The sequence below is a fragment of the Athene cunicularia genome (assembly GCF_003259725.1).
Source record: "Athene cunicularia isolate RWA chromosome 1 unlocalized genomic scaffold, athCun1 chr1_part1, whole genome shotgun sequence".
Classification (NCBI taxonomy): Eukaryota; Metazoa; Chordata; class Aves; order Strigiformes; family Strigidae; genus Athene; species Athene cunicularia.
In genome coordinates, this window is record NW_020799091.1 from 106,454,180 (window position 1) to 106,474,722 (window position 20,543).

Here is a 20,543-nt window from a genome sequence, read left to right on the forward strand (position 1 = left end):
TGGTGTTCTATGATTCGATGATTATTAGTAGATCTGGAGCATCAAATGAACAACTGTGTAATGCAAGGAATAAGAAGCTGACAGCAAACAGTAAATCAGAGACAGCTAAAGAAGAGTATTAGTTGTGGTTCAGGTTTAATATTTGGAGGGGCAAGCTATGAAGGAGAGAAAAGATAAGAAATTATAAGTACCATTTTCAGCCAACTTAAGATCTTGATTTGCTGAAAGACAACTAGAATGTTACTTGAAGTCTCAGTTTCAAAATTAAATTGAGTACTTAGGACCCTAAGGCCATGGTCAGCCAATAACTGCAAACACAACTGTGCCTACTTAAAATGCTACTGCCCACTGCACAGCCATCCTCCAAGCTGAGTCAGAAGAAGTACCTTGGGTATGAATTCTCCTAAATTGCCTTAGTACAAAGGTAGTTAGATTAGTTTAAACTGCTGTTCAAAGCGGTTTAAGTATTGGATGATTGACAGATACTGTGTTTATGTTAATATGAAGCAAGTCATGGTAAAAATGTTAATGTTTGAGACATCTGAAATGTATTATAAGCAAATAGTTTAATAAAAGCAACAACAATAATCATTAAACTTCTTACCAAGTATTCGGGATGTACCAAAGACTTCAACAATTCTCAGTATTATTTTTGTGCTGTAGTTCTTAAATTTTCAATCATAATTGGCAGGAACAGTAAACTAAATAATGCTGGATTACAGCCGAGTTCCTGCAAACGTGTATATGACATCTAGATTAATACCAAATGAGGTCTTCATGATTAATGTTACCATGAGGAACACCAAAGGTATTAATAAAGATTAGACCAATTATTAGATGGTGTCAACTAAAAGAAGGTAGTTCAGTGTAAAAAGATGATGTTCAGTATGAAAAAAATCAGTGTCACCCCTTAAAATTCATGTTAGAAAAAATGATAAGGATCTGACTAAAATGGAAAAGCTCAGAGTGTTCTCTTAAAAATACTGCAGCCTGATCCTTTCTGGTGAGGCAGGCATACCTGTTTCTGCTGCTCGAGGGGCACTTTGTGTGGTTTGACACGTATATGCTGTACACTGTATTCAGCATGACCAAATTTGGATCCACCCAAGGACCACTGGCAGCATCATTATGTGCAGAGAAGAAAGGATTTCTAAAATTTGCCAAATATGGTTTCCTTAAAACTCAAATAACAGAAGGAAAAAAACCCAGACCCTGATTCCATAGCTATGCAGATGGCACATGTAGGTAGTACATGTGAAAGTTTTCGTGCTAATTTCTTTGCATATCATGTCCTTGGAGACTTTCTTTTCCCTCAGTAGCCTTCTCACTTTTGCCTCTGATTTTCTGCAGTTTATTTAAAGGATTAAATTTAACTGAAGTAATAGATTATCTGAGGATTTATTTTAAAATATGATTTGCTATAGTGAGTTAACTTACTATAGTAAGTTATATTTTAAAATAATAAAGCAAAGTGTGTTTTTAAAATGTGCTCACATATTTAAATTACTGACAAATGTTATTAGATTTTGGTGGAGCTATGTGACAGATAATCGATCAGTTCATGCTGATGAACTGATAGAGCCAAACCAGACATATCCACTGCACATCATACAGTGCTGTAAGGGGAAAGACAATGTTTAGAGGTTGTTTGCCAGGAGAGAAGTGCAAAGATACAAAAGAGTTTGATCCAATACACTGAGGGGATTGTTACAAATAAAGATATATGGAACAGGGTCACAGAATTTCACTCACTTTTCCTACCCTGCATCTGAAAACATATCCTCTACAATAGCACCCAGTGCAAGGGGAGGGCTCGGAAGGTTGGCGAGGAGTCAAGGACATGGCTCGGTACGCACTATCTCATCCCAGTTCATGAACATCCTGACGCTGCTGATGATCACCAGGTCATGGTGACCCTAGCCTCTCTTTATTGCAATGGTGCATTGTTTGTTGTGTAATCACGAGGGCATGGCATATGTAATCTGCTGCTAAAAAGAAAAAAGATATATATAAATTGAGGCAGGGACATCCCTAAACTGAGCCCCAACTGGACGCCTGACCCAGTCATCCACTCTTTCCCTACAACCCTCTGTGTGGTTACTGGGGCTTCTCACACCGACTGGAGTGTGAATATATGATCAATAAACTAATAGCTAGCTATCCCCTGTTGTGATCCTACATTTCACCTGACAGTGTTAAACTGCACAACTCTTTCTGAGAATCTTTTTTGCCTACACCCAGCATTCTCAGAATATGGTATTCTTGACAAATTTTCCCCATTTTTCCAATCACCAGTGAAAACACAGCAACCTCTATGATGGTGAGTGAGTGCTGGGATGTAAGCCTCTCCCCAAAGGGAGCTTCCAGGCTGGGAAGGCATGAGGGACATCTAGATGAACTACCGTAAAATAAACAGCATGATCCAATTATAGTACTATTTTCGGAATATGTTTTAAAACATTTTAAACTATGTTACTGAAAAGTGAAAGTGGTAAGAAAAATCTTCCTGCCACAGTATCCAGAGACATTAGAATGACTTACATGCAATTAGTACTTTATTTGATGAATGTAACTGTTCCTTGTTGATGGAATAGCTCTGTGAAGTCCGCAATGTCCTTTAATGCATTTGTTGTTCAGAATTATTTGACAAAACATTATTGCAATATTTTTCATTTAAATCAAACTTTCTGTGAGATTTTTATTTTTGTACTTGTTTCTGAAATCCTGTTGGTTACGTGTGAAACATGAATTATGCTGCATTGTGATATCCTCTGATTGGACAGCTGATGCAGGCAAAACACTCTCCCAAACTTGTATAATTTTATTTTAGTTTTTTGTATAAACCTCCTCCTCCTTTTCAGGCAATTTAAACATGATTGCTTAAGTATCTGTACAGTGTACACTGTACAGATATTGAATTGGAATAAAATTTAAAACATTTTGAAATAGTAGCAAGTTTAACCCCCATTCAACAAATCTCCTGAACTTCATTCTGTATAATAAGAAGTACAATCTGGGACAAAGAGGAGAAGAAAGATACGAGGCAGATCATTGTCAGCTCCCAAAACCAGCTCACCAGATAATACCTGTGCTCTATTGCAGCAGTTCAGCCAGAGGGACAACATTACTACAGTGGAGTAATTTCAGAACCAGGAAATAACTTTTCAGCAAAATACAAATTTTCTCCATATATGCTTTTGGGTTTAACAGAAAGTTCTCTTTCTTTTGAAAAACTGGAAACATGACATGAATCTGCATTTTTGTCAAAGGTGACATCTTGCCATGGAAGAAAAATGGCTGTGTATACATGGTGACAGGAGAAGCCACAAATGGACACTTTAGAGCCTTCCTTATGTAGACTACAGGAAAGAAGTGGTACTAACTGAGCTTTGCAAAACAGCTATATAAACCCTCTTCTTTTCAGACTGGTGTTGAGACCAAATCGACTAATTGTCTAAGCCAAATTCACAGCTGGAGGAGGTCTGCTGATGCAGCACTGCTATCAAGTCCTGCTGGTGGTAGTGTTGTTAAGATCTGAAAAGATTGATTTTGCCACCATAGCCAGTTCTGACTCCCTAGGTGAAGTCTACCACCAAAATTAAATCTTTAAGGAAAACCACTTACATGTTATTTGCACCAGAAATTCTTCTACAAAATATTATTGAAATTTAAATTTCTTCTCTAAACTACAATGTTGTAACAGTGAAAGTTTTTTGTTAGACTGTGGCCTTTGAAAATCAGCAATGAAGTTTTATAAAATTGAATGATGAAGCCTTTTAAAAGCATATGTTTCAAGCCAGAAAGGAGTTTTCCAAGAGCTTGCCTTGTGTTGAACAACATACCTGCCAACTGAATAACATGGTACAAAGCCCAGGACAGTAAACCCTGCTGAGAGGTATGATGCATTGGATCAGGTTTGGAGTTGTTCCAGTGTGGCTGCACCCCTCTAAATTCATTTGTAACATGGACAGAGCAAGCTCACATTTGCCTAGAAAGTAGTATGTGGACATACAGTAAGATGCAGCAATCCATTAAAAAAAAAAAAAAAAAAGCAGTAAAAACGTTCCCAGAGAAATACTGGGGTAGAAAGCATGTCTGAAAACTATAGCAGATGGGATGATAATGCAAGCACTTTAGAACTTCTATAATGTTTAGTGGTCTACAATGAAATAAACTGACTTGAAAAAAATCAAATGTCAGTGGAATTTTTTCCAACTCGCCACTGACCTTTACACTGGCTGTTCTCTGTGAGCCTTTGAGATGGAGCACATACAGCATACGGAGTCCCATGTCAGATCGGTCATCATTCTCTGCTTGACATTTCTTGTGTTCCTAAATTGATATGTTCCAGATTAATGAGGCATTTGTTCTCAATCAAGAAGCTATTTAAGAATACACTTTTAATTGTAATAGGTTTTATATGATTAATTATTTCTACATGTCTTGCTTATATTTTTGGATAGTTCAAAGCAGATTTTTTTTTTTCTTACTGGATACTGCTCAAATCTTTTCAATGTTCATACTAGTTATCACCCAGTAATTTATGGAAGTGAATTGTCTTCATGAGGGGTTGTGAACTTCTTTGAGAAATTTATCTGGAGCTCTTTTCTGTAATGACCTTCAATGTTCTTTGCAAAAGGAATAAGAGGGCTAACACACAAGTTGGTTGCAAAAGCTGTGTGTTTAAGTTAATTTGTGGGTTGTTTTTGTTTTGTTTTGTTTTTTTTTAAAGACTCCATTGTTTTAGGACTACTCATCTCACATTTGGTTCTGATGAGAGTATGTAGCAACTTTAGTATTGTTCTGTGCTCATCCTTCTGTTTTAATTGAGGTCTACTCTTTTAACTCAGCTTTGTCTTTAGAAGAAATTGTGTTTCAATGGCCAGTACATTTCAAACTGGACCAAGTTGTTCCCCGCATGTGTGCTCTCTGCATGGGGAAAAAAAGATTTCTCTGTGTTTTCATTTGCAAAGCTTCCTTCAGCCTTTTTCACACCCTGAAGAATTTCCGTTGTTGCTGTTGTTGAAAGGACAAAAGGGCTTTAGGGCTCTGGATCTTGAGAGACTATTTGAAAACTCTGATTTTATGACCTTTCATTTCTCTTGGTTGCATGGGACATAATTTTAACAAGTGGGTCTAATGGTGGCCAGCACCCCAGACTCTGAGCTCAGAAGATAGTTTGTACTCATAAGAGGAGATTTTCTCTTCTGAATCAGTAAATAATTAAATTAATATTAATCCTACCCTTCCCATAAGATCTGTTATTTGTGGCTCCAGAGATTGCAAATGAATCACGTGTAGAAGGATTTGGGTACAGAGGGAGGATCTTTCCCTTTTCACATCACCTTTGTCTGCAGCTATCAGATAGGTAATCTTATCACCCACTCACAAGCCATATTATTCTTTTATTAAGTGGGTCCAGTCTAGTAAAATAATAGGCATGAAAATGCTACAGTAAAAGAATAATAAGAACCCAAAGTGCTTGTTAGAGCTGTCTGTAGATAGCAGTCTGCTATTCACTGCCTTGTGACTGATTTTTTACACGTTTCATGTGAAATGTACTGTGGGCAGCTGGCATCCAGCTATTTTTCTTGGCTGTTTCCATTTTAGATGAGCAGGGGTAACATTATGAGGAAAGATCCATTTGTTCAAAGGGACCCATTAGGTCTAAACTTAGGGGCTATAGCATCAGATTATGTGCTAGCTGTGGGTGGCTTTTTGTAGCATATGGTGATTGAATTTATGTTCCCTCCTTCTCTTCTCATACAGAATATGTCACGAGGAGCTGCTCCTCTAGAAGAGCTTTCTCTGTAGGAAAGACATTCAAATTAGTTTGGCTTTTCCTAGTATCTATCATGGCAGTATGTTCCTGCAGGGCAAGGGACAGAGCTTTGTCAGGTTTACAGTAAAAAGACACAAGTGGTGCAGAATGCCTTGGCAAAGAATTAAAAGGAGGAATTGCAAGTGAAACAAACTGTAGAGTTGTGACAAAGTGCAGAGATGATGAAAACAGCCAATAACTGCCCCCCACCACCCCAGCACGGTGTGTCATTCAGGGCTCTTCTCACAAGTGCCAGTGACTTTTTTGGTGAAATTTCAAAGGTTAGCACCCTTTCCCATTCCTCAGTGCGAGGTCATCACCCTTGATGCAGAGGCAACAGAGCTGAATGTGTGATTGCATATAAGCTACCACAGCTCGTGGTTGATTTATGTTAATTTAAACTTCTGCATAGTATATTAATACACAGAGCAGTAGAATGAGACAACAGGAGACTAGAAACACTTGACTGTTTCACCAGCCAGGAGAGCAGGTGGAAAGCCTAATCCTCTAGTCTTCCCAGTGCAACTTGATGATGCTTGTGGATCAGAACTCTTGCTCTAGAAAGCACTTCTGTCCTCGTTGTCAGATGCTGAATTTTGCACTCAGAAGTGCTTTTGTATAGATGCATGCATGTGGAAGGAGTGAGATGATAGCAGAGATGAGTAAAGAAACTCTCTGAAGTACTGGTTTTGAAGTCAGTGGCTACAATTGCACTACCAAAAAGTACCCAACAACGCAGCTTCAAGACAGTACAGTATGTGTTAGCAATTTTGCTAATGAAGTTTGTTTTACTGCAAAGAAATACAACAACTTATTTTTTTTAGCCTGAAGATTAAGACACAGCAAAAACCTGTTTGGGTTAGCCTGTAGAAAGGCTGGAACATGCCATGGAACATGTAACAGCTATAGTTAAAGGCAGAAAAGCATATGTAGAGAGAAGCAAATGTGAACTAGAATAGTTTGTGTCTCAGAGAGGCTGAAAATGTATGCTCCATTTAAAATGATAATTTATGGAGGTTTGATTGCCAGGTATTCAATTTGGTCCTGGAATCACTTGAACTCAGATTGTATTTGTGAAACAGTCATGCCTTGCACAAATATTGTCAGTGTCAGCTGTATTGAACAATCTGCTTTTTTTGGTATTAAGCATAATTATAATTTGTGGAGTAAAATGACAGTTGTGTCCAAAAGGGAGCTCTTCCAATAAAAAATTATGCTATGCTACCTATTGCAAGTCTCGTAAATGGTTTCATAATCAGATTCAGTCATCCTTTCCTCTATCTGGATGGCCTATAACCTGCAGAATCTGTTGTTAATTTGTGAGTTTGGGGTTTGAATGGAGCTTGCTGAGAAGGTCATGCAGAGTTAGTGCCAAGCACCATCTTTGGAGAGACTGATGTAAATACAGCTGGGCAGGCCCAACTAGACCCTCTTGTAAGGTCATCATCATGAGCTGAACTTTGGTACTGCTGGACCTAGTAAACTAGTTCTGCCAAAATAGTAAACATTTCCTGCTGAACTGAGCTTAAAACCTCTTGTGTGTTGGAGTCAACTGCTGATCACATAAAAGAGAGAGAAAATGTTTCTCAGAATATTCAGTGAAAATTTATCTTCGCTGTGGTCTTCATCTGACAGAGTAAACAAGTGACCCAAATGATAAAGGAGAGATGCTTGTAGAAGTATTTGATGAATGGTAGGGTAAATGGAATAACAGGTCATGCAAAGTCTGTAGGAGAACTGAAAATCAGAAAGGTAATTTTCACTTCCTAATAGTGAAGATTTGCAGGTCCATTGCAATGTACATGTTACGTTATAGACACAGTAGTGAACATTACTTTATGAGAAAGGCCTGGAAATGCAAGGTGTGGGTTACATCCCAGTGAAAGAAATTCTAGAGAAATTTCTTTGATTAAAAACTTCATTTCTCAAAACAGAATCATCCTCCAGAGCATGAGCTGGGTGGAGCAGGATGAGGAAAAAAATCTTCAGTTATGTTCAGAGTGAGATGGTCAATTCTAAAGCATGCTGAAGTGAGAGCTTGTATTGATTTTGCTGAGGTTTGTATGAAAGATCAGAGTCACAGGTGTCAGTCAGAGAAACACTTTCAGGCACACAGTGAGAGGTTTTTGTTTGTGGATACAGCAAGACTGAAATGCTGAGTTTCAACTTCTTTATAAATGAACCAGGACTGAACTATTCTGGGAATATTTGAACTTTAATAAGCTGATCTTTAATAAAAAGACCACTCACACCATAGCAATCCAACACTCGCATTATGAGAAATTCCCCAAGGACAGCCCAAATTAAAATCTGTTGTTTTTTGAGACTGCAGTTATCCCAAATTCATGCATAGCAAGCCAAGGGCATTTCCTATTTCAGTTTCATAAATGCTTATCCTGTCCATTTGACAGGACAAATACTAAAAGCAAAAGTCACATTTTTGTTGTCTTTTCCTCTTTCTGGAAACCCTTTGAACCACACCGATTAGTATCAGTCTCTTTGCACCTATTGAATACCCCTCAGGGAACTCCCGTAGCACAAATCTGAACTGTGTTATATAAAACCAGATATATTTTAGATTAAATGTTTTGTATATTTTCTAGCAGCATAGTTCCTAAAAGGTCAGCATGGGGATCTTATTCTTTAGAGAATGAAGATAATGAAAACACCTATACTTGACACATTCACCATTGACAGAACCGGTGAACCTGAGATTGTGTGAAATAAACTGTGCAAAAAGTCCTGGTGGAGAAACATCTGCTGTAAATGTTTCAGTAGGGAAAAGATATTGTCTGGCTGAAAAATGTAGGACAAATTCACAAATGCAGCATGTTGCTGTTTAACAGATATACGTGGCCTAAGGGACCCATGTGGCTCCATTACTTGTCCAAAGTTCAAAATAAAGAGAAAAATAAGTTTTGACAGTCACTTCTAAGGGAAGTGATAACAGATCAAAGGGCTTTCTTTTATTGTGATATTTTCATCATTATGGAAAAGAATCACTTTGGACTTCAGCTGTTGTTTGAAATCTTTACCTTTTAATAAATGAACTCTGTAAATGTAGCTCAGAGAACAAAGGTTCCTCTTTTACAGTTAAACTTTTAACCCTTGAGGTTGAATTGGTGGAGACCAGAGGGAAAATCCACTGTGTTTTCACTGAACTTTTTACCCTTTGAAAAAAGCTGAACAAGTTTAAAGTTCATACACTGAGCAAGAGGTCTCTACTGGGGATTTCTGGTATTATTAACTTCCTGACCTCAGATAATTAAAAGGGAAGAGTGGAGGCAGTGCAGACTTTGACTCAACTTTGAACTTTTAACCTCTTGAGGAACGGTTTTAGTGTGCAAGTGGTACACACAGTAAACTCTCTTATTAACTTTCTTTAACCCATGGACACGAAAAATGTCAGCAGGCCAAAATTATCCTTTGTCCTTTATGTCATATTTCTATTTGTGTAGCAGTTAAAACACAAGAGGGATATTGTTTGGATATACAAAGTGTCAGAGACAACTATTTTCCAGGAACTGGCAAGTACAGTAGGCAAGCAAAAGGGAGAAGCAGCCATGAATCTGTCAGACACTGCAGCAGGGTTTGTAATTCAGACAAAGCTGGGCTTTACCTTTAGGACATACACCAGTATTTTAGTGTTGCCCCTTAGCAAAATTTTCCTTACAGAGTGGAGGTATTTTGTGTCTTTATTCAACTGGGCTTTCCTTCCTCAAACATTAAATATAGTGATTCTCAGCAGCCCAGGAGATTATGGACTTATTGACTAGGAAATAATCAAACAAGTAGCATTGTGAATACTGTATTTGAGCACATAAATTGTACATTCTCATGGCTATAACATACATGAAAGAATAAAATCTTTGCTTCTTGTCTCAGCAAGGTGAATATTATCTGTGGTCAGTTGTTTGTCAGGGATACTGTTTACTATGAACTAGTTTGGGGAAACAACGTGAGAAGCAGTAAAATCTTCATTTAAAATCCATACCATTAGTGTTATTGGGGTGTAAAATATAATTATTCTGAATCCAGGTAGTCAAAAGAATTTATGTGAGAAAGAAAAATATGCAAAGAATGTTGAATGAATATATTACCCATAAAAGAAAACTGTAAGCTTCTGGGGCAAAATGTCAATAATTGGTATCCTCTCAAATTTTTCTCCATAAGAAAGAACCATGTCTTATGGTTTCCTAAATGTTTATTGCATATTGTGGTGTTCCCAATCGTAACAATCATTTGTCTTCCCCACTAGGAACTCAACAATGTTCAATGTAAATTGTAACATTCATTTCGGTTTTCTTTAGATGCAGAAACACAATCAGAAAAAAATGCAAAGTGTCTTTTGGAAGCAGATGTGCTAGAGCATGAAATTGCTGTGTTAGGATTATTAGAAGATTAGCAGAAAAATCTTGAGGCTGACTAGATGTTATAGTAAGTATGGATGTATGCATCTGAAAGTTTTGAATTTGGAAGATTTTTCAAATCTCTTGATTAAAGCCAGCTGAACACTGAAAAAAAAAATCCCTTTTAAAACAAAAGCACAAATCTCATAATTATTTAGGGGATCATCCTATACTTCCTGGTGAAAAGAGCTCTGAAAGACACAAGTCTTGAAAATTTTGGCAAAAATGCACCTTTACTTGGAAAGGCACCAGATTTACCTGGTTTTCTATAGGTTTTCATTGTTTTCCTATTACTTAAAAATGTTGGCTACATTACCAGATAGTGTGATGCAATTCAATAGATCTGTAGAGTGATGATACAGTTAGTGCGGTAGGCCCTAATATTCACACTGTATGCATGTGGAGGTTATAATTTGGACTAGCTCTGGTCTGAGCCCATGAGTCAAACACCCATAGTGGCAGCAGCACATCATGAGTACTACTAAGCTTTATTTCCTGGTCTAGAAGAATCTATTTCATGTGCTCTGTGACCACCCAGCAGTGCGACCCTGAGTGCAAGAAGTGGAGGTGATCAAGGGATGCACTTCCAAAGTGTCTTTCTGTTGTGGACTGAAATGCACCTTGGTGCCACTGAAACAGGGAGCAGGAGTTGTTCTCTGTGACCAGATAACATACACTCTGAAAGCATCCGCGTGGTTTGTAATTGGTGATGGTGGTGCAGGCTCACCCCTGTTATGTGGGTTCAGGCATGAGTGTACTGGGCTGTGCCTAGGGCAGAGTTGGAGAAGTGGGCATCCTTGGGGAACCTGAAGTAGGATCTGGTGGCCAGGAAAGAGCCACCTCTTAGCCTTCCACAGGTGCATCTATAAGGGTTGATGTGCAAACAATGATAAAAGGCCATTTAGTATTAATCTTTTATTACCATCAGCTGGGGACATCATCTGTGCCCCTTAGTAGTTTTCACAGTGACTCACACTGGGATGTGTGGGGACCAAAACTGTAAGTAGGGGGATGCTGAATAACCACATGGGCCCAGTGGTCAGAAGCACTTGCTGTTAAGCCTCCACAGAGGTGTCCAATATTTCCTGCTTGAGGTAGGACTGCCACAGCAAGTCTCAATTAAATATGTTGTATTGAATCTGAAAGAAGTGTTGCCCTGTTTCTATGAAGTCTTGACTCAGGAGAGTATTAAGGCTACTATTTATACGCTGGAAAAATGAAATAATAAGTAGAATGCAATTAGTCAAAAAACATAGTAGAGGGATGAACACTTGAGAGGCTACATATAGAAAATTCATAAAATGTATTTTTCTCAAACATAAACATGAATTTTCTTATGTGAGTCCTGCAGCTGAGCAGTGGGTCTTGTTGAGCCTTGGCCAGCCAGGTGCCTTCCTCCTGGATGGGGACATGGCCTTCAGGCAGGGCAAAAGAGAGGGATATGATAAAGAAAGCCAGCTTCCTTCTGCTCCACCTGCAGAGCAGAATGAATCCTTTCATTGTGCCCTGGCCTCAGGGGAGAGCATGAAAGCTGTGGTGGCAAAGTCTCATGCTTGGGCTGAGTTGTTTCATCCCCTGCTGCACCAGCGACTCCAAGCAGTCTGGAGGCTGGGCAGGATTTTCCCTGCTCCCTTTGCAACTTTTAGCTCTGAAGATTTTCCAGATTTTCAACTACAAGGTAGTGTGTTGGTTTAAGCCCTGCTGGGACTGGAGACCATGTTGCTGTTGCCCCTCCCCCACCCTCAGCCGGTCAGGCTGGCAGTGAGGCACAAACCCCGGGTTAAAATAAGGAGAAATTTAATACAACAGTGTAATAAACAATCTGAACAACAACAGTAGCAATGATAATAGCAATAAACAGTAATAACAGTGAATAAGACAGAAGATATACAGAGAAATACCGCAATGGTTACAAACAGCTCGCTCGCGTGCTCCCCGTCACCAAAGCCACAAAGGAAAAAGTTCCCGTGCTCCCGCGCCCGGACCTGACATCAGCATGGTATGAATAACCCGGCTGAGATCCCTTCCCCCTTCTCTGCTGGGGAAACTTAACCCTATCCTAGCGGAACCAGGACAGGTAGGAGGCTTCAAAATCTGGTCACTAGGCCAAAGTGGGAAATTCTTTCTGTGGATGGCAAAAAGCACTCTTGGAATAAGGCTCAAGGCCCCCAGACATGCTTAAATTCCTGCTGCAAAGTATGGGGTTAGTAAGACCATTTCTACTAGCAGGTTACCCAGATTTTCTTTTCATAGACACAGCAGTGCATTTTTCCCTGATCCAGATGACTGAACTGTCTGAACTGTTATAGTGCAGATGTTTTCCAAAAAGCTTGTGGTATATAGTTGGCACAGAAAATTTCAGCTGGAGCTAGACAGGAGAAGTTTGGCAAAGTTACAGGTAATTGATGGCAGGGTGTTTATCATAACAAGTGTTGGGAAACCTTGCTACCAGCCCCTCCTGCAATCTCACAGTTCGTACACCAAGACAGAATATGTAAAATCAGCATGAGTGTGTGGATGCATGTGAGTGTGTGGATGGATGGAAAATGTTGATGTGCATGTGAGTTTGTGTACTGCAAAGCTACTTATGTGAGAAAATTAGTACCAGACCCTGTCCCTAGGCATGGATTAAGGAAGGCAACTAGATGCATGCTTAGATACTGGGGGTGCCGCCTTCTATCAGACCTTTGCAAACTCATCTGTCCTTGTGCACCACTGTGCCTGTGGAAGCACTGAACTTCTGCTTTCCCTTAGATTTCAGAACTGGTGAACTGGCACTGGCTGTTCTCTGTGGCAAGACCCTCAGCTCTACTGATGTACATTTGCTGTCCCTCAGAGCAAAGGGGTGTCTCATCTGTTTTTGCAGACTTGCCTCCTAAGCATGAAGAATATGTTCAGCTTTTGGTGGGGATGGTGAAGCAAGCAGGAAAAACCCTAGTAACAGATACTTAGCACTCATATAGGGTCCTTCAGGAAGTAACTATACAACATAGGAAAATATTGTTTGGACAAAACTGCACTATATTTTTTCTTGGATGAAGCATACAGGTATTATGGAAAGCAATAAAATATAAACCCAATAATTATTATTATCTGTATAGAGATGGAGAGCAGAAGTTAAATGGTTTACCTGGAGTTCAGGAGGAAACCATGTCAGGATAAGGTACATCAATACCTTCCTCTCACGCTGAATGTAGGTAGCTTTTCTTTTCCGTGCTTTCTCCGTGGGTGTGTGATGGACAGAGTTTATAAAAATTGGAAAGCAAAATTCTCACCTGGCCCTGCACATTGAAATAAGAATAAAAGAGGAGTCCTGGAAAATGTCACATCCCACACACTCTGCCCTTGAGCCCTTCAAAGCCAAATGATCAAGGCTGAAATGTATTGCATGGAGGGAAGGAAGAGGAATTAAAAACCTGCTTCACCTTGCAAAGGGATACTTACAGCTTAAATTCTGGTCAAGGTGAGGGGCAAGAAAGGAGATATAACTGAATAACAAACCCTGCTTAGGCATTTAGTAGGGATAGAACCCTGTTTTCTAGAGATAAATGGAAATACCAAACCCAGCTCTAAAGATTTGCGGTTAGTCAGGGTAATAGTAACTATGGTGAAAACTGGCAGTGAATGCATCTATCCTTTCATTGTGCAGTTCTGCCCTTCCTACAGCTGCCCTTGGCTGGCCCGAGCACAGCTGAGCGTCTGACCAACAAGTTGAGAGCCAAACACCATGTCTGTAGGTAGAACTGGATCATATTAAAACTTTCCTCTGCAGCATTTTTTTGCTGATGGGCCATTTCACCAGCTTCACCCCTCACACCAAGTGGATCATGCGGCCTTGAGAAGATCCTGATTTAAAGTCCCAGACAGAGGTTGCAGGTGGTTGCAAGAAGGAACACAAGGAGAAAACTTTGTCAACAAAAAGGAGCAATACTGGAGATCCACAAAGTGGTTTCAGTCCTTAACAGCCTGAAATCAGGCTCCTCTGAAGGTTCATGCCCTCATTGTGCTTCTTAAAGGCAAGCTTGAAAAATCTCACCTTGGACTCATGTTTATTCCTCAGCTGTTACTATTTTAGATTATACATAAGTCTAATAAAGTGCAAAGATTTTTCTGTAGTGACTTATGCCGGGTTAGCTGATGGATATGTGTGTCTGGTTTTCATTATTACTTTATGACTCTGCAGAGAAGACATCTGAGTGTCCACAGGGACGAGGAAGAAATAATCCCTGCTGAAAACTGCTTGTAATCAAATTTGAGACTTGATAGTGAAGGATAGCAAGACAAAACTGTGAATAGATGTAGACTGAGCAGAAGTTTTATTAGCAAAGCAGACTGCATGCTCATCAAAATCTTCTTTCTTTATGGTGAGTTGGAAAAAGGCTTTGTTTTGTTTTGTTTTGTTTTTGTTTTGTTTTGGGTTTTTTTTACTGTCAGTAAGTCTGCGGGGCTGATCCATTGCTACAGGTGTTAAGAACAATGTTCCTGAAGTTTGTGAATTGGCCAAGCAGATACTGGCAGATACAAATCAAAGGAAAATTTAAATTTAAGGTTGTAGCTCATCCTACAAAGCTGAACTTCTCATAAGCCAGAACCATGGTAGACAGCTTCTCTCCTGTTTGCTTTTTTTGTGCCATGGATGTATCTCCAACAGTTTAACAGAATAGCATCCCAATCAGGTTAAAAATTACATTTCAGACGTTGTTGGCTAAGATGGCTACTGGCAGAGGAATCTTCCTCTCTTGGATGGTATTTTCTTGCCAGGAAGGGAGAGCATATTACTCTCCACTGGATAAATTATAGAACTATACAAAAGGAGAGACACATTTATAGTCGTTTTCATCTTCAAGTCCAAATTGCTTGTTAATTGCTTATTTTTATACTTTCAACAATGGGACTTCTTAAACAGAATAAAGATCAAAGTATGTTCTTGTCTCATGCCTCGTGCCTAACCAAAGCCAGATAATAAAATTTACTCCTCCTGTTCCTTGGTGAAGAGCTGTGAGGCAAAAAGATACGTAGCTTTATTTTAGAGGAACATACTAGTTTAAATCAGAGGTGCTAGTGAGCAGGAAAACAAATAACAAAAGACGTGTTCTGGCTTCAAACTAGAACAAATAGAAAATGAATGAACCACAACTGATCAGATTTTTTTTTTTTTAATAAAATTTTGTTCTATTTCACAGTCTCATCAATACAAAAAAGTACATCTGACATTTAAGGCAAAAGTGCATAACCTAATTAATCTGATAAAATGCTTTTCCTCTGACACATTTCAGTCTGTCCACTGAGACAACAGAGTATTTTCCTCTGATGCATAAGTGATGCCTTGTTATTTTATTATTATTTATCCCTGAAACCTTTTCAGTGTGCCTTATACAATATTGCATCCACTAAGTAGGATACCTTTAGTATTCCTAGTTTCAAATAGAATGAGGAACTAAAAATAATATACAAAAAGTAACATTAATAAGTACCTGATATTTTCAAGGGTTTTGATTGGTATCAGAAGTACACGATGATATTTTGGAAGTAGTTCAGGGACTTGTGTTGATCTCAAATCTCAACCTCAAATCCTACCTTACTGGTCACAGGACCATCAGGACTGTTGAATACTGAAGGCATATTTGTTTGTATGTATGGGATTTTGAATGTTTGTTACTTATCCCCAAGGCTTCATTTTTTGACGTGCCACAAAAGTCAAACCAAGCACAAAACGGCAGTCTGTGACCATGGTAAAAATATCATAAAATCAGTGGTCTCAGATAGTACAAAAAAGATTTTATCGATTCTGTGCTACTGAAACATTGCTCCTAATAGACCAGAGATTTGCGCTTTACTTCCTCTTATAAAGGACCCTTATTCTGTTCTGGAACTATATCATTATAATGAATTAATATTTGTCCACCATCACATATTGTCCAAGAGGAAGTCAGAGAAGCAGCAAATGAAAGCATCGGTGAGTTTCATAACTTCTCACTATTTAAGGAAATCAAAGTAAATTGTAGTAAGTGGTAGTTCAACAAAATCAAAAAGTGGAGCTGAGAGTCTGACCCAGTGAAAGAACATCAGGAGTCATCATCTAGCTTGAATTCTGGCTGTACTCCAGCTTTCCCTCCCAAGAAATACAGATTCACTCTCCTTTTAAAGCAAAAAATACCCAGTTGTAAATTTGGCGTGCTTGCTTGATTAGCTGATACATACTACATTTCACAAAATGCATTTGTGTTGTGCCATAATATGTTCGTGTTTACAAGTACCCTGCTCCCTGCAGGGTAATTTTAACGTCATAAGAAACTTCACGTTTTGTTTCTAATGCTGATATACCTAATGTGAACAACCTTCCCCAAGGAAGAAAGGGGGAAAGTAAGAATGCAGAAAGTACTGTATGAAGACTTTGTTAGAACCATGCTGAGCCTGCCTTTTCTCCTTAGTGGCTATGGCACAACACCACACTCTCCTTTTAGGATAGCAAATCCTGATCTGTAAAGTTCATGGTGGCACAGGAGCTGCAGCCAGTTCCAGGAATCTGCCACCACTCCCCAGTTCAGTTCAATGTCTCTTTCATCAGAAATGTCACTGCAGTGGAGAGAAGTTGTTACAACAAGTTTCAGGATGCATTGACATAATCAGGTCAGCTGGAGGTGCATAAAAAAGGGAGGGGGAACAAAACCAGTAGAGAAATGTATATCTTTCTATCCTGTCCCTGGGAGACACAAAGCAAAAAGCCTTTGCTCTCACCTGCTGGTGTGGCATCCTTTCTCCCTCCTTTTCTCTTTTTGGCTGTAAGGTGTTTTCTTCAGTGCAGTCTGACAGGCTCAAGGACATTTTCATCCATCGCATGGATCTTAGGAAAATTTTATCTTGTTGTTGTGGCAGGAAGATTTTTTTTTAACAGACTACTTAATGGCTAGGTACCCACCACTGCAGGGATGTCCATCAGTGAGACAGAGATATGATGGGGTTTCTCCAAGGCTTTTGAGGCCATTGGGGAAGGGAGAAGAGGGAACTTAAAGGAATATTGTACATTGAAGGAACATTTAGGGAGCTTGCACCTCTGATGATGAAAACATTAATGGGCTTTTGTATTTTCTCCTCTTGTGATCCTATTGAAAATTTTTTGTGACAACTGTGATCTGAAGAGAGACAGGAAAAATACCATGTTATGTAATTTTCATCTGGAGATGGCATGTGCTGATGCAAACTTTAGTCAGTCATAGAGCAGGCTGCTATTACAACTGAGGCTGAAAAATGCTTCAGTTTAAAAAAAATTAATCTAACATTGTTGAAATTGCTGGAGAATCTTCTTTTCTGATGTGACACTGGTGATATCAGAAGTAGGGCCTGCAGTCCTGGCAGAAAGATGAAGCACTGTGCATTTATTGGGCATTTAGAGTACATACATGCCAATATTTAATGCAATCTCTAGCTATATTACTTTAAGATAACTTATTTCATGAGGATGAAAGATGGCAGATTCTGTCCTTTGTGCTGTCACTGTTGCTGAGCAATTAATTTTCCTTTGGAGGGAGAGGGCTTGGGGAATATGAACAGGAGTCTGTGAGTCCCATCTCCATTAAGTGTCCAAATTAACCAAAAAAGGAAGAAGATGGTGTTAAGAGGGAGATGGGAAACACATTTTGTTCATGAGAAGCTCAGTTTTTGTAATCTGCTGTAGAACTGAACTGCGAGAATTCTTGGATTAAGTGGACCAGTTTTAGGAGGTCCTCTTGGGAAAAGTTTGGAGTGCTCTAACAAGAAGATGCAGTTGGCAGGTTAGATACTGTGACCTTCTCTTTACGGCAGTGCAGAGCTGAAGACTGCCTTTGACATTAGTGGGCGAAGATCTCTAGGGGTTTTGGATAAGACTGATGTCCTTGTAAATACAATCTCCCACTTCTGGCAAGAGAGCAGCAGTGTATTACTCTCTGTATTTGGATTATTACTATGCTTTCTACTTACTTACACTTCACTTGCAATTTTGGATGAGTCATCTTCTTCATTTTATGCCCCGAGCTTTTGTCTGGTACAGCTGTGTAGTGCTAACAGCTGCTGGGTTTTGTTACAGAAGTGGCTGTATTTTAGGAATAGGCAATGAGATTTCTGCTCTACAGTTTGTTCAGCCAGTTTGTGAAGCACTTTGTAGATCCAGGTGAGTAAAAACTTAATAATATTGATCTTCCAATAATGATAATTTGGTTAAAAGATATTATGAGCAATGTTTTGATATGCAATTTACTACTGTTTTCTTATGCAGTATGCAGAAAATCTTGGGCTTGTGTTACTGAGTCTCACTGAGCAAACCCCCTTGTCTAGAAATTAGATTACTGTTCTGCAGCTCAGTGATTAAAATAAAAAAAAAATACTCTATCACTTGTATTTACATTCTTGCTGCAAATCAGGTCACCCTGCCCTTTGAGTTCTGTTTTCCACAGAATGGGCCAAATCCATTCCCAGTGTAACTCCCTTGACTCCAGCACAGTTGCACAAGAGATGACTGTAGCTCATTAAGTCTGCAGAATAACTCTGTTTTGATTAGGGATAAAAAATGAGTATTTGGGCGGAGTCTTATTCTTGATGGCACACTAGGTGGTTTTTTTAATTGACATTAACTGGAGATGGAATAAACATTGTTTACTTAAAAAAAAAAAAAGTATGCATTTTATCTGCTTTTTAGCCATTGTACAGAAATAACCATAAGACTGTAAATGACAACAAAATCAGAAAAGAAAAGAAATTTCTTATCTTACCTATGTCTTCCTCTATCATATTGTTCTCTGCTGAAAATACAGATACAGTTCTGCTGCAATCACAAGAAAGGAACTGAGTCCATTTGGCTTACTGCTTCGTGTCTGAGCTGGGAGCACTGAGTATGGTTTAGGAATGAGGGGGTATATGCTCACCTGGGCACCCCACAGAGGAGGTGCAAACAGAGAGCCGAGTGTGGGTACTAGCCTGCTGGGAGAGGCGGGAAGAGGCAAAAGGGACTGGAAAGCCCTGTCTGCCTCGCACAGGTGAGACACTGAGCAGGGAACTGCCAACTCTCAGTGTGGGAGAGCATGAGAAAGGCATGGGGGAGAGGGATAGAGCTAGCTGGGAAGGCGCATATGAGCAATTAGAGGCTTTCTGGAGAGTATGGGATTGAGAGAAAGGTCAGATCATATGCCTGGGCTGGAGATGATGGAACTTTTTTTGGAGAGAGGAGAAGAGATTACTAGAGTCACCTATGCTGTGTAACAGGAAAGCTTTCAGTGGACAGCAGATTTAATTCCTCTGCCCCCATATGAGAGAAACTGGCCAAGACAGTCGTCTTTCTGTTGTCTTGTCTCCAATTACTTTGCCATAGACAGGGACCTGCGGTGCCCCAGACTGTGTCTGGTGGCAAATAAATAAACCTGATTGACTAGCACTGTGCACATTAATTCTCTGGGAGTAGCAACAGAGTGGCATTGCCCTTTGTACATGCAATGGCCAGGAAAAAATATACTGTAGCACTTTTCTTCCTGATGTTCAGCTGAAAGTAACATTAAAGACCTCAGCTCCTCCCAGCAGGTCATTAAGCCCCAGGAAATACCCTGTTCCTCTATCGTTATTGCTTAATTATTTTCAGCTCTGTAATCTAATTTGCAGTTTGACTCTATGTTGATTCTAGCTGCTGTATCATAACCTTTGCAGCACAGGAAATGCAATGCAGGGTTGGCTGTGCTGACGTCTAAATCTTTTTGGTGAAAAGGGACTTTTTCTAAGCCTGCAGCTTCAGGAGATAACTCTTTTTCTAGAAGGACTGAAATCTTTAACATTCTGGAGATTTCACTTTCTCCTACTTTTTTACAAAAAAATAATTTAGAGTTTACAATGCAAAACTGAGTAATAAAAGGTCTTTTATTGAGTATGTGTCATTACTCTCTAGTTTTAAAGCAGGATGTTAAAGAAATATGCCACACAGAGGAGATGTTAACATATTCCTTTCATTTTAATTAAATATAACAGATGCTTCAGGTGTCTAAAACCCAAGGAAATAAACTCATAGCTATGCAGGGAAGCTGTCTGAATATAGGAATTACAAATGAGATAAATTAAAAATTGAAACAATTTAAAGCTTGGAGTAGTATTAAATACATGCTGTCTAAAGCAGATAGTTTTATTTCAAACAGAAATAACTGAGTTTATGCAATACCTATTACCTACTAGGTTTCTCTAGAAATCTCCAAAAACTAACAGGAAATTAGAGCCACAGGGAGCCGTCTGCTATGAGATATGTCTCATCAAGACTCTCGTTCTTATGTCTGGAGTTGTTTGACAAAATACAGGGACAA